This window comes from Chinchilla lanigera, unplaced genomic scaffold (assembly GCF_000276665.1).
Source record: "Chinchilla lanigera isolate Chin_1 unplaced genomic scaffold, ChiLan1.0 scaffold00030, whole genome shotgun sequence".
Lineage (NCBI taxonomy): Eukaryota > Metazoa > Chordata > Mammalia > Rodentia > Chinchillidae > Chinchilla > Chinchilla lanigera.
In genome coordinates, this window is record NW_004955431.1 from 15,648,757 (window position 1) to 15,662,537 (window position 13,781).

A 13,781-nucleotide genomic window follows, 5' to 3' on the forward strand; every position below is an offset into this window, starting at 1 on the left:
TTGCCTGGAATTCCAAAACCCTCACCACACTATCAACAACAACCTTCACCTCTGGGGGCCAAGAGACCCCACAGCTGTCTGGATTCAGAGCTACCCCTCCGCCCCAAACCGGTGCTATGTTTGTGTGACTCCAGAAATAACTGCCGCAGGCACAGTTAAGTCCCAAACAAGTTCCAACACTGATATCTACCTAAAAAAAGCAGTAGCAAGGACAAAATTAGACCGGAAATTGTTAGAAAAGCCACGGGAAGATTTAAAAACATGCTTCCAGTTCAAGTCAGGAGCAAGCTGGCCATTGGCTGGCGGTCCCATCAGCTTTGCAGAGCTCTGGAAGTTTTGCTGTATTCTTTGCAAACCGAAGATTCTGCAATAACCATGTTTATTTGGAAAAAACACCCTGTCTTTCCTGTGTATGCAGCCATTTCCCAAGTTACTCTAAACTTCCTTGCTCAAGGGCAGAGGACAGACTAGTTAGGATGTGTTCACAGTTGATGCATTTCCAAAAAATTTTTCATGAAGGCAGCCAGCTTCTTAACATCTTCGACTGTGACAGCATTATACGGAGAGGCCCGGATGCCTCTCACCGACCTATGCCCTTTCAAGGAGATTGTATTGAGTTCCGGGGCTTCATCGAGGAACCTTTTCTCCAGCGCATCATCTCCCCTGGCGCTGCCAATGCAGGAGGGAATGTTCATCCTGCTTTTGTTCCGCAGCTCCACTGGACATACACAGAATCCTTGAGATATCACTAATGTTGTAAATCATCTTAGATTTGATGGAGTTAAGCTTCTCCATGTTTGCTGCGACGCCATTGTTCTTAATCCACTCCAAGACCGGGTCCACGACATAGATGCTGAAACATGGAAGCGTGTTGTACAGGGAGCTGTTTGCAGCCTGCACGTTGTAGTCCAGGACTGAGGGCGCTCCCTGAGGGCGAACCCCAGCAGGTCATCGCGGACAATCACCACCGTGCCCCAGCACAGCCAACGTTCTTCCGAGCACAAGCAAAAATCACACCAAACTTGGAAACATCCACTGGCTTGGATAGGAAGTTGGACGACATGTGGAAGACCAGCGTCACTCCCCTGACATCGGGGATGAAGTCAAACTCCACACCGAGCACGGAGATACACAGAGAATGCATCCGGACTGAGGGTCCGGGTGCCTGGATCTGGAATTTTGTGTAACTCCGAAGTTTAGGGTGGAAGACATTCTCAGTCCCAAACTTCTTAGCTTCTGCTGCATCCTTAGCTGACCACGATCCTGTTACCACATAGTCTGCACACCTTCCGGCTTTCGGGCGATCAGGTTTAAGGGGACAGCGCTGAACTGGCTACACCCACTTCTTTGCACAAAAATCACTTTGTAGTTGCCCTGCACAGCTCACATAAGAAAGCAGAGCCACAGCCAGATATGGTGGTATATGGCTATAGTCCCAGCATTCCAGGAAGCTGAGGCAGGATGACTGCAAGTTCAAACCCAGTCTGGGCAATTTAGCAATCTGGTGGGACAAACAATTCTCGCACCAGGTTCTCCGTGTTCCCCATAATCTTGCCAAAATCTGATAACCTGTGATTCATTTCAGGAACACTAATGCCAGTTCTTTTGGAGTCTAATAATTCTTTTTGCAACTCCAGTAACACCCGAAAGACGCTAAAGCACAGTCACAGGGCAGCGGAAGGGGCCACGGACGCCGTTTCCCCCGTGCTCGCGTGGGCGCTCACCCAGAAAGAATGAGACGGCGAGGTGGCAGCTCCCCTCGTGTGCTCGGCCCACAATGGGCCATTGTGGAACCCCGTGCCCCTCAGCGTCAGAGAGCGGCGCAGCCGGGTCCACAAGACAGCGCGCCCTGGGAAGGGCCTCCTCTCCCACCGCCGCGGACCTCCGCTCGCTCCCTCGCGCAGCAGGCTGGACGGCGTGGGCGTGGAGATGCACACGCAGCAGAGAGCTGTCAGCTCGCACGGCTGCCCAGCAGCCCACGCAGGGCCTGGAGGTCCATCTTCTGCACCTTTGACATTCTCTTGGGCCCATCTTCACCGACCCTTGGTCATTGCCTACTTTGGCCAGACCCTCTTTGACCTGATGACTACCCACAAGTAGTCATCCTAGAAATCCACCTTGGCCTTTCCATAATCCCAGATGTTCGGGGCACCATCCTCCCTGACCTGCACACCCCATGGCATGACCTTTACTCTGGTCACTAAGCTGCCCAGACTGAGCTTAAACTTGCCACCTTCCTGCCTCAGCCTCCCAGAGTGCTGGCATTACAGGTGTGCACTATCATACCCAGCCACGAGTCAAATTTTCTAGTTGAGCAGGTGTTCACCAGCTAACTGCAGGTGTGCATGCATGTGTGATCAATCACACATGTGAAGAACTGCAGGTAGGGGAGCACCTGGAGCAGAAGCCTAGGGGCCATGTGCCAAGAGACAGGTGCCAGGAGAGCTGAGCGAGTGAGACTCTGGAGGGTGCCCAAGGTGCAGCTCTTCACTCAAAGTCATTCACTCCGGCAGGTCCCACAGCCAAGCCCTGCCTGCCGAGGAACGGGAAGTCTCTGCTGTAGCACCTGGCCGTTCCTCAGCGTTTCCGCTCAAGAGGAGCTCAGCCGACACTGCTAGGCGGTACGGGAGGGGCCTTTAGGGGACTTCATAGCGCAGCATCTGGCTACAGAACAGGCAGGTGCTGGCGGGGAGGTGAAAGGGTCTGCAGTGAATTCATGGTGACCTTCCCAGGCATAGGCCAGACTCAACTAATAGTACCTTCCCTCCAGCTAGGAAGTCCAACAAACCGTCCTGGACAAGTCTCCAGCAGCGCATAGTTACCCACTGTGATCAATGAACCGGTTAGACATTCATATTTAAATAATTGAGCATCTACTAAATAGTGTCGGCACAGCATTTCCCACTGGGGGTGGAAAAAGTGTGAAACCTGGCCCCCGCCCTCCAGGAGCTCGTGGTTGGAGAGATGGGTGCATAAACACGGGCCTCCAGTGCCGTGAGATACATGTGTGCCCGGGGTCACAGCTACGGTCACAGAGAAGAAGTCCCCCTGGCATGGGATTGGTGTTGGAAAGGGCACAAGCGATGCTTGTGAGAAAGACAGTATTATGTTGAGTGTTGGAAGGTGAGAAGGTGAGTAGGAGTTTAATTATCAGGCAGAAGGGGAAAGACCCCTCTAGTCAGTTGCAGGAACATTTTCAAAGGCATCGAGTTATGAAAAACCATGGCGTGTCTGGGCAGTGTCTAGGGACAGCTCATTAATTCACGGTACTTGAAACCATCCCCCACCTGCTGAGCCTGGGGCGGATGAGCCACCAGCACCAGGCTCTAGTTCCCTGCAGAGGGTTCTGAGCAGCCACCACAAACCTGTGGAGTCAGTGCTGCTGGCCATCCTGGAATCTGCATGTCTGTGTTGCTAGGTTTTAAGGCGTTTAGTGAAGAGTGGTGAGGGGATGAAGCTGGGATGGTAGTTAGGCCCAGTGTGGGAAAATCCTCCCCTGCCATTCTGAGCTCCATCCTCTGCCAAGCAGAGGTTTCTCAGCTAGGGAGGAATGCCATTAGAGCTACGCTTGAGAAACAAACTGTGTACAGTGTACACAGGTTTCTCTCCGTTCCCTCTGAGTGGCCCCCTACAGGTGTGTGGCGTGGATTGTGAGACGGAATAAAGAGCGAGCTGGGGTTAGAGTGTTGAGAGCTGCAAAGGACACCCATAAAGTAACAGCAAGAGGAGGTTTATCATGGTCCCCATCTCCCTTTCATCCCCATGGGGCAGGAGGAACAGGGCTCAATTTATAACCACTACTGAGAAGTCCTTGGGATTTGGGGAACCATCCTCTTTCCACCCCCCTTTCAGTGTTAGGCACCCAAAATTGCTATTTGCTTCCCATTTGTTAAGTTTTTGTTCCTGTTTCACATTACTTCCATCCCTCTTTGCCTTTTTGAACTTACTTTTTATGTCAGTTTAATTCTTGGTCCATCTATTCCAATAATTCTGTCTGGGGGCGTGTCTTATTCTACTTGGGTTGCTATGACAAAATACCTTAGAGTGGTTTATAAATACCAGAAATGTATTTCTCACAGTTCTAGAAGCTGGGAAGTCCAAGGTCAAGGCAGAGTTGGTGTCTGGTGAAGACTTACTTCCTAAACATAGATAGCTCCCATTGTGTCCTCACATAGAGGGAGGGTGAGGATGAGGGGGCCTCTTTGGGCCTATTGTTTGAGGGCACTAATCCCATTCATGAGGGTGCCCACCCTTATGACCCAATCGCCCCTAAAGGCCCTTCCTTCTAATACCATCACCTTAGGGTTTAGAATTGCATGTACAGATTCGGGGGAAACACATTCAGATAAGAGCAGAGGGTGTATGCAGTTTGGTTTGATGGGCCTTTTATGGTGATGGTGCTCCCCACAGGGACATATTTTCCTGGACAGGTCAGCTCTCCTGCCTGGCTATGTGTGTCAGCAAGAGCCCCATAATCAGTCCCTAATGGGTGTCCTTCATGTTTGTCCCTGGTGATTTTAAGGAAGTGGGGTGGAATTAGTTCCAGAGTAGTAGAGTGCCGGGAACCAGAAAAGCAGTGTGGCCATTTGAAGTGTCCTGGTCATGAGTGGCTCTGCTCAGAGCTGTCTCCAGTCACCCTGGGAGGAGGCAGATCCTCAAGCTATAAGGCTCCAGGCCTGGGGGTTTCCACCCTACCCTTCTCATCAGCAGCTCAGTCCAACAGGAATGGGCTCTGGCGTTCCTGAGACCTGGGATTGCCACTGAGTTCTGTGTCAGGGCTGAGGATCCCCCTTCTCTCTCTCCCTCGTAGCCAAGGGGGGCCACCACACCCTGCCAAGGGTGCCTGTGCTCACTGCAAGGAAGACCCTAATCTGTTCAGCAACATTGTTTCTAGGAAGAGGGAAGGACAGCACAGGCCGAGCCGGAGACTTCCGGTCTGCTCCAGCCTGGCACCCCAGCATCACCACCCACCAACGTGCCGGCCCCCAGTTCCCCTACGCCTGCCGGTGTGCAACCCCATTCTCGCTAGCATTTCCTCACCAGGGCTTGTTTCTCCTTCAGGTCTGGGCCTACTTCCCTTTTACCTCTGCAGCCTCTTCTAATGCTCCTGTCATCCACGCCAGCTCTCTTTGCCACACAGCCCAGGCCCAAGATTCTTCATTTGCTCTGTTAAATGAAAAGCAGGTACTCTGAAGTATAATTTCTTCAAAATGAAGTATCGCTACACTCAGATTGACTTAAGAGACTTTCAAATATTGCAGACTTTGCCACCTATGAATCAGCCACTGCCTTTTGATTCCCTAAGCAGACGCTACCCTCCAGCGTGACCTATATGTTGTAGTTTGGGATTTGTGAGGGGAACAATTATATACAGAACACATAATTTATAAGATTATTTTATAATAGTCACCCAAAGAGTCATATACCAAAGAGAGTGAAGGAAATCTGTCCACACACTAAAGACCCGAAGAATCCAGCTGAGGGCCTGGGTTCCATGGCAATATTCGGCATGAATCCAGCTAAAGACCTAGAGCCCAGGACAATGCCTCATGCAAGTCTGTTCCATGGATTTGCACTAGGAAGGCCCAAAGTTCAGTGGTGGAAGCTAGAAAGTCTGTGTCAGTGGGATGAAGGATCTGTGCTAGCAGGCTGAGGGATCTGCACTGGAGCCAGAAAGTGATGCTCAAAGTAAGGGCCAGAGCTGCCCCCAAGGTGAACAGTAGCCATTCTCAGCGACGATGTCCCGAGCACCTCTGATGGTAACAGCCAAGTTCATCAGGAAAGCCAGCGTGTCAAACTCCTCCAAGAGAGCAACAGCTCCCAACAGCCTCTCTTCTTCTTTTCCAGTTCTGCCTCTTATTCTGCCAGCAACAATCCTCAGGTGGGCCTCTCACACGCAGCACCACGCTGAGGGTTACAAGTTGATCACCAGTTGTCAATCCACCACACTTTATATGGGTGTCCAATACACCTATTGGGAATTTATGAAAGAGCTGCCTCAAGGCACAAAAAGTACAGCTGAGCTCTGAAGCGTGCAGATTTCAACACCAAATGGACAACAAAAATAATGTTGTAGTCCTGTTCTTTGAACTTCTGATTTGATAACATTTGATAACATTGTTAAAAAACAAACAAACAAACAAAAAAAAACAACTGATGCCATCTTCAGACAGGAATCCAACTCTGTTATGGTAAATGACTTGATGACATGGACTTCTACTGCTTGTGCTGTTGATGTTCTCAGGAAGCAACTGGACCTGTAGTCCGGTCATAATCAGACAGAGTCGCTCAGAAGTTGTATCCAGTATCTACCTGACCATATGCTATGGCAACTTCCTTCAGTACTTAGGTGGATTGTGGTAAATTCTACTGAACAGAGTAATTTTCTTGGAGTTGTATTTGATGACCAGCTCATCTTAGCATGTCACAGGGTGTGGCCATTCCAAACCCAATGTTTTAAAATGAGGTATGGTGACACACATTTGTAGTCTTATCTACTCAGGAGGCTGAGTCAGGAGTATCATTTAAGCCCAGGAGTTGAAGGCTAGCGTAGGCTAGCATAGCAAGACCCAATCTCAAGGCGGGGCGTGGTGGCACACACCTCTAATCCCAGCATTCAGGAGGGTGATGCAGGAGGATAGTTGTGAGTTCAAGACCAGCCTGGGCTACAAAGTGAGCTCAAGTTCAGCCTGAACTGCATAGCAACATTCTGTCTCAAAAAGACCCCCACTCAAAAAAAAAGACCCGATCTCAAAAACAAAACTAACAAATAACAACTACAAAACAGAACATTTTTTCCTGTTAAAACTTGTCCAGGCCTGTCCTCTTCTCTATAGTGTGAAGCCCTGATTCTGACTCTGCTCTTCAGCATTTGGATACAACCAGGACACTCTCTGAGAGGTTCTCTCCTAATCCACCCTGGGTGGTGACGAGATGACCTTTCACCCAGCCAAGAATATATAATTGGCTCTTTAATTTTCATAGGAAATTCACAATTTTGCTTCCTATGTTATTGCCAGCAAAGCTTCACACCTCCCTTTCAATCTATAATGCAGAACACCTGCAGCCAGGTGATTCGCCACTTATTGTCCTGCTTTTACTCCAGCCCACGGTGAACAAATAGATACCTGAGTGGGAAAAGTGAGTTTCCAGGAAAAGTCCAAGGGCCAACCATGCTTTCTCTCCCCGCACATGGTTCTTGGAGGTGAAGGAGACAACTTCCCCAAGATCAGAGTCTGAGGGACCCATGCTTTGAAAAGGAATTGATTATATCTGGTAATCTGAACAACTAATTTGAAGATAACAATATGCAATATAACAACCATGGTTGAATCCCTACTACCTTGATTAGTGAAACTCTGTATCATTTCTAATGTTTTTTAGTTATATTTTATTCTCTTTAATTATTTGATCAATCTTGCATTCTTACATCTGGTAATCTGAGCAACTTTATTGAAGATAACAGTTGTATTATAGCAACCATTGTTAGCTTCCTATCACCTTGTTTTGAAATTCTATATCGTTTTTACATTGTTCTGTTTTTGTCTTTGTTGTTATTTTTCTTTTCTCTTTAAAATAAAAGAAAAGGAATATGCAGATTTCTAACATGAATTCATGTTTGCAAAATGAAATATGACTACCACTTTCTTAATGAAAACTGTAGGATGAGGACCTTTGCAATTTTTTTTGGCCAGTTGAGGAAGGAGATGGGTGTTGTTCATCCCTCATCCACCAGGCAAAAGCAGAATGAGATCTCCATGTCAATCTGCAGAGCTCAGGTTTGAACGATTATAGGAGATGCTGTGTGCTTTGTAAGGAGACTCCACTGCTGAACCTAGAGCCCAGACAGTGTGCAGGTAACAGCAGCACTGTTTTTCCCCTTGGGCCACATTAGTACCACATAATAAAGGATAAAACTTCTGGTGTGACCCACCATGCTGCTTAACCTTGAGTGTCAAATCTGCTGGATTAAAGGATTCCTGGAGAGATGACTGGATTTTGAGGGCACCCACATTGCCTGTGGGAAACCCACTGATAAGTTCACAGCTGAATGGGCTTTTAGGAGGTGGAGCTCATTGGAGAAAGCGGACCACGAGAGTGTGATCTTGTGATCTCGGAGTGGTATCTGGTCCGTCTTGTCAGTTTCTTTCCCTGTGCTCTGCTTCCCAGATGCTATGAAGTGAGCAATTTGGCTCCACTATGTCCTTCTGCCCTGAGGTTTCTGCTTTGGAGACACTGGCCATGGACTAAAACCTCTGAAACTGTGAGCCTCTGAAACCTCTCCTCCTTTATGTTGCAGGGGTCAGGTATTTATTTTATTCCAGTGATGGAAATACTGACTAATAACATCCACCATTTAGAGAGCTGCATTGGCAATCATCGAGAAATATGGTAGCAGAAGTTTACAGGGAGGGGCATCAAGGAAGTTGCCAAAGCCTGACTCCGAAGTGGGAACCCTGGCTGGAAGCCCTTCGGTGCAGATGATTAATGCTTGTCCTTCAGCAGACACCACTGAGAACTTCGCAATCACTTCACATTCCTTCCACACACTGTGTCAGTCTTCTGGCCTGTGTAGACATCCAATAGGTCAGCAAAGTATGTATCTACGCTCTCAGAGAAATCCCGCCAAGCCTTACAAACCCATCACATCATTGACTTTGAAAGAGGAGCCATGCAAGGAATAATCATATTAAATCTCTATTTTATAAAGTTTTATACATGATTAGTTTCTCTCAGACTTGAGTATAAATTGGTAGACTTCCTCTATTAAATAAGGAGAACTATATAATTTGGGTGTTTCTTATTTTACTTTAGCTCTAAGCTAAATTTTGTGTTCAGGCATAAAGGTTAGTATTGGCTTAGGTTTTGGGGCACAACTCTTTCCTAATCTTTATTGCTTTGTAAGTTGGTCTTTCCTTAAACATTAAAGAGGGATTGTTGTATAAATTTTTACCTTTTATGTGTCTTTTTTAGGAACTTGATGGCATATTAATAGTTCCCTAGAAATAACTTCACACTGACTTTTATTATGAACTTTTATTGCAAGGTATGCTTTCCTTGAAGCGTGGAATTTGAATACTGTTTTCTTTTTTATTTTTTTGGAGACAGTATATTGCTGTGTTGGTCAGGTTGACCTCACACGCCTGAACCCAAGTGATCTTTCTGCCTCACCCTGCAGATTGCCTGGGATGATGGCATGCACTACCAAGCCCAGCTTCAACATATTTTTTAAAAAGATAACTATATATGTAAGATTATTACGCACATACACATATAACCATACTCTTTAAAAATCTAAAGGTGGGAATGGTGGTAGATTCTTGTAATCTTGGCTCTCTGGAAGGTTAAGGCAGGAGGACCCCAAGTTCAAGTGCAGCTTAGGCAACTCAGAGCTTTAGTGAAACCCTGTCTCGAAATAAAAATGCAAAATTCTGGAGACGTAGCTCAGTGTGAAAGTTCTGGGTTTAGTCCCTAGTACAAAAAAAAAAAAAATTGTGGGTAGTATTTTAAAGAAAATCTACTTTAGGATTGGGACATTCCTTTTAAAATGACCAGTGACATTCTCTTCAAATTCCTTAGTTTCACAACCTACTTATAAAAAGAGCAAAAGTCACAGCAGTTAGCACTATATATTGAATGCTGCTGTGTCTCAGGTCCTGGGCTACTATAGCTGCTTTGCTGACATTGCAAATCCCCATCAGTAACCCTGCGTAAAAGGGATTATTCAATCTACTTTATAGATTAAGAGACAGACTCAAAAGGTTGGAAACCTTGACTAAAGTCATACTGTTTGTCATTAAACAAGTTTATGTCCTTAATAAAATACTTCTTCTTTTCCTTTACTCCTGCTGCTGGATTGAACCCAGGGGCTTGCATGTGCTCCACCACTAAGCTACACCCTGAACTCTAAAGTAAGATTTTAAATCACTGTGTCATACCTAATCCATCAGCCGCCATAGGCCATTGTGATAAGTGAAACACTTGTTGGCCTAGTAGACTAACCTCTGTACACACTAATAGATTTGGAGCCGTGCACACATATGTGTGTATACATGTAAGATAACTTTGGAGCACCTTATTATCACCTCATGGTTTATAGTCCTATTCCACACTGTTTCCTTAATGTTTAACCTGCAATCCTAATAAGGCCATAGGCCCCAGACGCTACTGCTCGCTGATTGTCACTTTCTCTACCTGACCCATTTAGTATTTGTGCTAGCACTGAGCTGTTTAGTACTGCAGCTTCCAACACAGGGTGCCTGGCTTTTAGGTGGCATTCATGAGTTAACAACAGATTTCTAAACATGTGAGTTTCTTATTAGGCTAAAAGTTGTTTGGTTTTAAATTTTTGGTAACCCTGTGTTTAACCATTCCAAAACCTAATTAGCTTTTTCAACCCAAATAGGCTATTTCCTTCTTACGTCCAAGAGCCTTCAAGCTTTGAAGATAAAAGGAAAGGCTGTTACACAGTCAGAACTTTCCATGACATGTTGCTGAGGCAGGAAATGAATTTGCAATCCTCGGATGAGCGTCCTTAGAGCTTTGTTCTAGAGAGCAGTATCTGATTGCCAAGCAGCGACCCCTGCCCTCCCGACGGCTCCCCAGTTCCCAGTCCCAAGGGCCCCGCCTCCCCCACTTGGTCAGGTCGAATGGACACTGCCCCTGAGACCCTGGACTGTGCCCAGCCTCCTTGACATCTCAAAGGGCAAGGGCAGTGTCTGGTTGGAAAATGGGAAACTTATAATTGTCAGTAACGACACTGAAAAAAAATTAGAGACATCCTGTAGAAAAACTTGATTAAAAACAAAATTTAATATATTAATGTTTTATCTTCTCAATGAGAACCAAGAAGTAACAATCCACACATTTGTCATGCACAGCGGAGCCTTAAGGGAGTTAACACAGAGCGTTAAACAGCACTTACTCGAGAATTACATTTCACAATAGTGAGGAAAAAGAAAAAACATTAACAGACAAAGGATGCTATTCTTCCTTCCCATTTTTTTCATGCTCAAACTATGCTATTAGTTACAAGGGGTGGGGAGACCAAGTTAAAAGCTCTTAAACTTTTTGATACAATAGAATTGTCTCTTATGAAACACTGCTTTGATCCCGTTTGCTCCCAAGTAGGTTGAGAAGGCCGCCTTAATTTAGGAAGTGCAGTGGATTTAATGCTGCTTCTGAGTTTGCCAAGAGGGGGCCCTCAGTAACTCTCCTTAACCCCGCGAAGATAAGTAATATGTGTACACAACAGACTGGAGATTTTAGGAGTTACGAAACGCAAGCAGAAATGTGTCAGTGTATAGGAGAGACACTTTTTTTAAAAAAAGGATTCAGGCTGGCCCCTGCCACTTTGGCATTAAAGGGCCCATGAGGAAAGAACCCGGCACCTGTGAAACAGGAATGAAGGTAACACAGACACCGTGCTACGTTCAAGTGGAGCCCTGCTAGAGTGACTCGTGAGCATGAGTGAACTTAGCCAGCTTGCCGTAGTGACTTTTCCAGGGGCCAAAGGACTTTTCAATCCAGTGAGCATGTACAAAGTACCCAGTGTAGCCAAAGACTGTTGGGTAACCTTAGAGCGTTTAAAACGGGCAGATGACCCATTCCACTCCTTCAGTATGTACAAGTGACTGAGTTAGCACAGGGTACGTACTGACCTTTATTAGTAGTCATCTAAAGGCACGTTCAGTGGTCTCCATGCAGATGTGCCTAACGGGAAAGGAGAGGTCACTGGAGTCAGTCTCAGCTCTGTCCTAGCTCCCTGCCTCCTCCTAGCTGCAGAGGTACTACGGTTTGGGTATGTGTCGAGTGTGTCCTCCAAGGGGTCATGTGTTGAAATTTAGTCCCCTTTATGTCTGAAAAGGGGAGGAACACTCCATCTGTGTTTAGAGGTAAGGCCTTCAGGAGGTGAGTCGGGTTACATGCGGGGTCTTCACCCTGAGGACCTCATCTGACCCTTCTTAAATGAAGAGCCTGTGCAGATCACAGTCTCCCTGCCTTTAGCCATGTGAAGCCGAGTCACGCGGGACTCTGCTAGCAAGAAAGTCACTCCCAGATGTGGCCCTTTCACCTCGGACCAGAACCATGTGCCAAGGTAAACCTCTTGTCTTCGTAACTTATCCAGTCTGTGGTCTTGTGTAATAAGCGACAGAAAACGGACTAAGAGAAAGTTGGAGGCTGTTGCTCATAATGAATACCTGAAACTGTGGAAGTGGCTTTGGAACTGGGTGACCGGCAGAGCAAAATTGTGAGGGGCAGGCAGATACTGCCTAAATGCTGCACATGGAGCTTTTATTATAGGTGACTGCTGATGTTATGGCATAGCTCCTTCTAAAAGTAGCTCGCCAAGTAAATGTTACGGGGTCCTGGGTTATCTGGCCCTCCTGGAGTTAGATTCCAGGTTCTTCTCGTCTTGAACTAAGAATTGAGTGAACTCAGCAAAAAGCAGTAGCAAAATTTATTTGAAAAAGTAAAAGTGAAGAAAGAAACTGGCCCTGCAGTGTGAGCATGGGCCAAGTAAGAGAGGAAAAAGCAAGAGAAAAGAACGTGTTGGAGAAAGCAGGGCAGACTGTCCCGAGGAAAGTCATGATAGCAAGCTCTTTTTGGTGTCTGTGATGTTTTATACTGTCCAGATCTCAAGGAAATCCACAAGAACTTCTACATACGGGTCCTGAGAGGCAGTGCTGAGATCCTGAGCTTCAGGCTGAGGTCAGGGCTAGGCCATCCTACTCAAAACCTGCTCCAGGTCTCGGGAGACGTCCAAGTGCAGGGCTTGGGAACTGCTCTGCGTGTGTTCCCGGATCCTGTAATTGACAGGTCAGACCTACTGCCCCAGCCAGCTTTGCAACACCCTAATCTCTTACGTCAGTGAGCGACCAGTGGGAAACAAAACAGACAGAAACTGGGGACAACCTAGAGCAACGAAGAGACTGGATAACTGGTCTTGACCGGAATGCTAATGCAAAGGAGGAATATTATATTGGAAACTGCAGGAAAGGCACTCTGTCACACTTTTGCAAAGAACAGGGCTGTGCTGAGTCCATGCCTGAGCAATGTATCAAAGGTCAGGGTTAAAAGTGATAAACTGAGATACCTGGTGGGAGAAATATCTAATCATCAAAGCATTCCGTTTGCTGCTTGGTTACTTTTAACTGCAGTAGGATCCAGAAGCAAATAATTAAAAAGGAAGCAGTGTAGAAAGATTTGGAAAATTCCCATTCTGTCCAGGAAAAGGGTGAAGAAAAACCATGGAGGGTTCATGGAAGGGTGAGGCCTTAAAACCGCTTTCTAAAGAAATTAGCAAAGATTCAAAGGCGTCTAATGCTGTGCATTAGGACAGTGAGAGTGAAAGAGGTCTAGAAGGTGTCTCAGAGATTGCTGAGATTTCCTTTTTCATTGTGGGCTCTGAGGCCTGGAAGGACGAATTGTCTCAAAGAATAGGCCCAGGGTGCACTCCACTGGCTTGCTGCCCCAGGCCACCCCCTGCTCCATTTCACTACTATCCACTATTCCCAAACTGTTCTGTGGCTGCATTCATGGTTCTAGAGGACCCAGGTGCAGATCACACCAGGGGCAGACCAGTGTGTCCATGTGGCATTGATTTTTCAGGCATGAAGAATGAAAATTATGGGATCACAGTGGTGTCCACAGATTCGAAAGGAGACCCTCGTGAGCTGGGTGTGGTGGCCTACACCTGTACGCAGGAGGCTGAGGCAGGACAATCACCTTAAGATGAGACCAACCTGGGTTACATAGTGAGCTCAAGGCCAGCCTGAGGG

General features: G+C 46.7%; 1 pseudogene; it reads right to left on the bottom strand.

Annotated features, from left to right (window-relative positions):
• Positions 1-482: 482 nt before the first annotated feature.
• On the bottom strand, positions 483-2,031 carry LOC102016835 (annotated as a pseudogene).
• Positions 2,032-13,781: the final 11,750 nt, after the last annotated feature.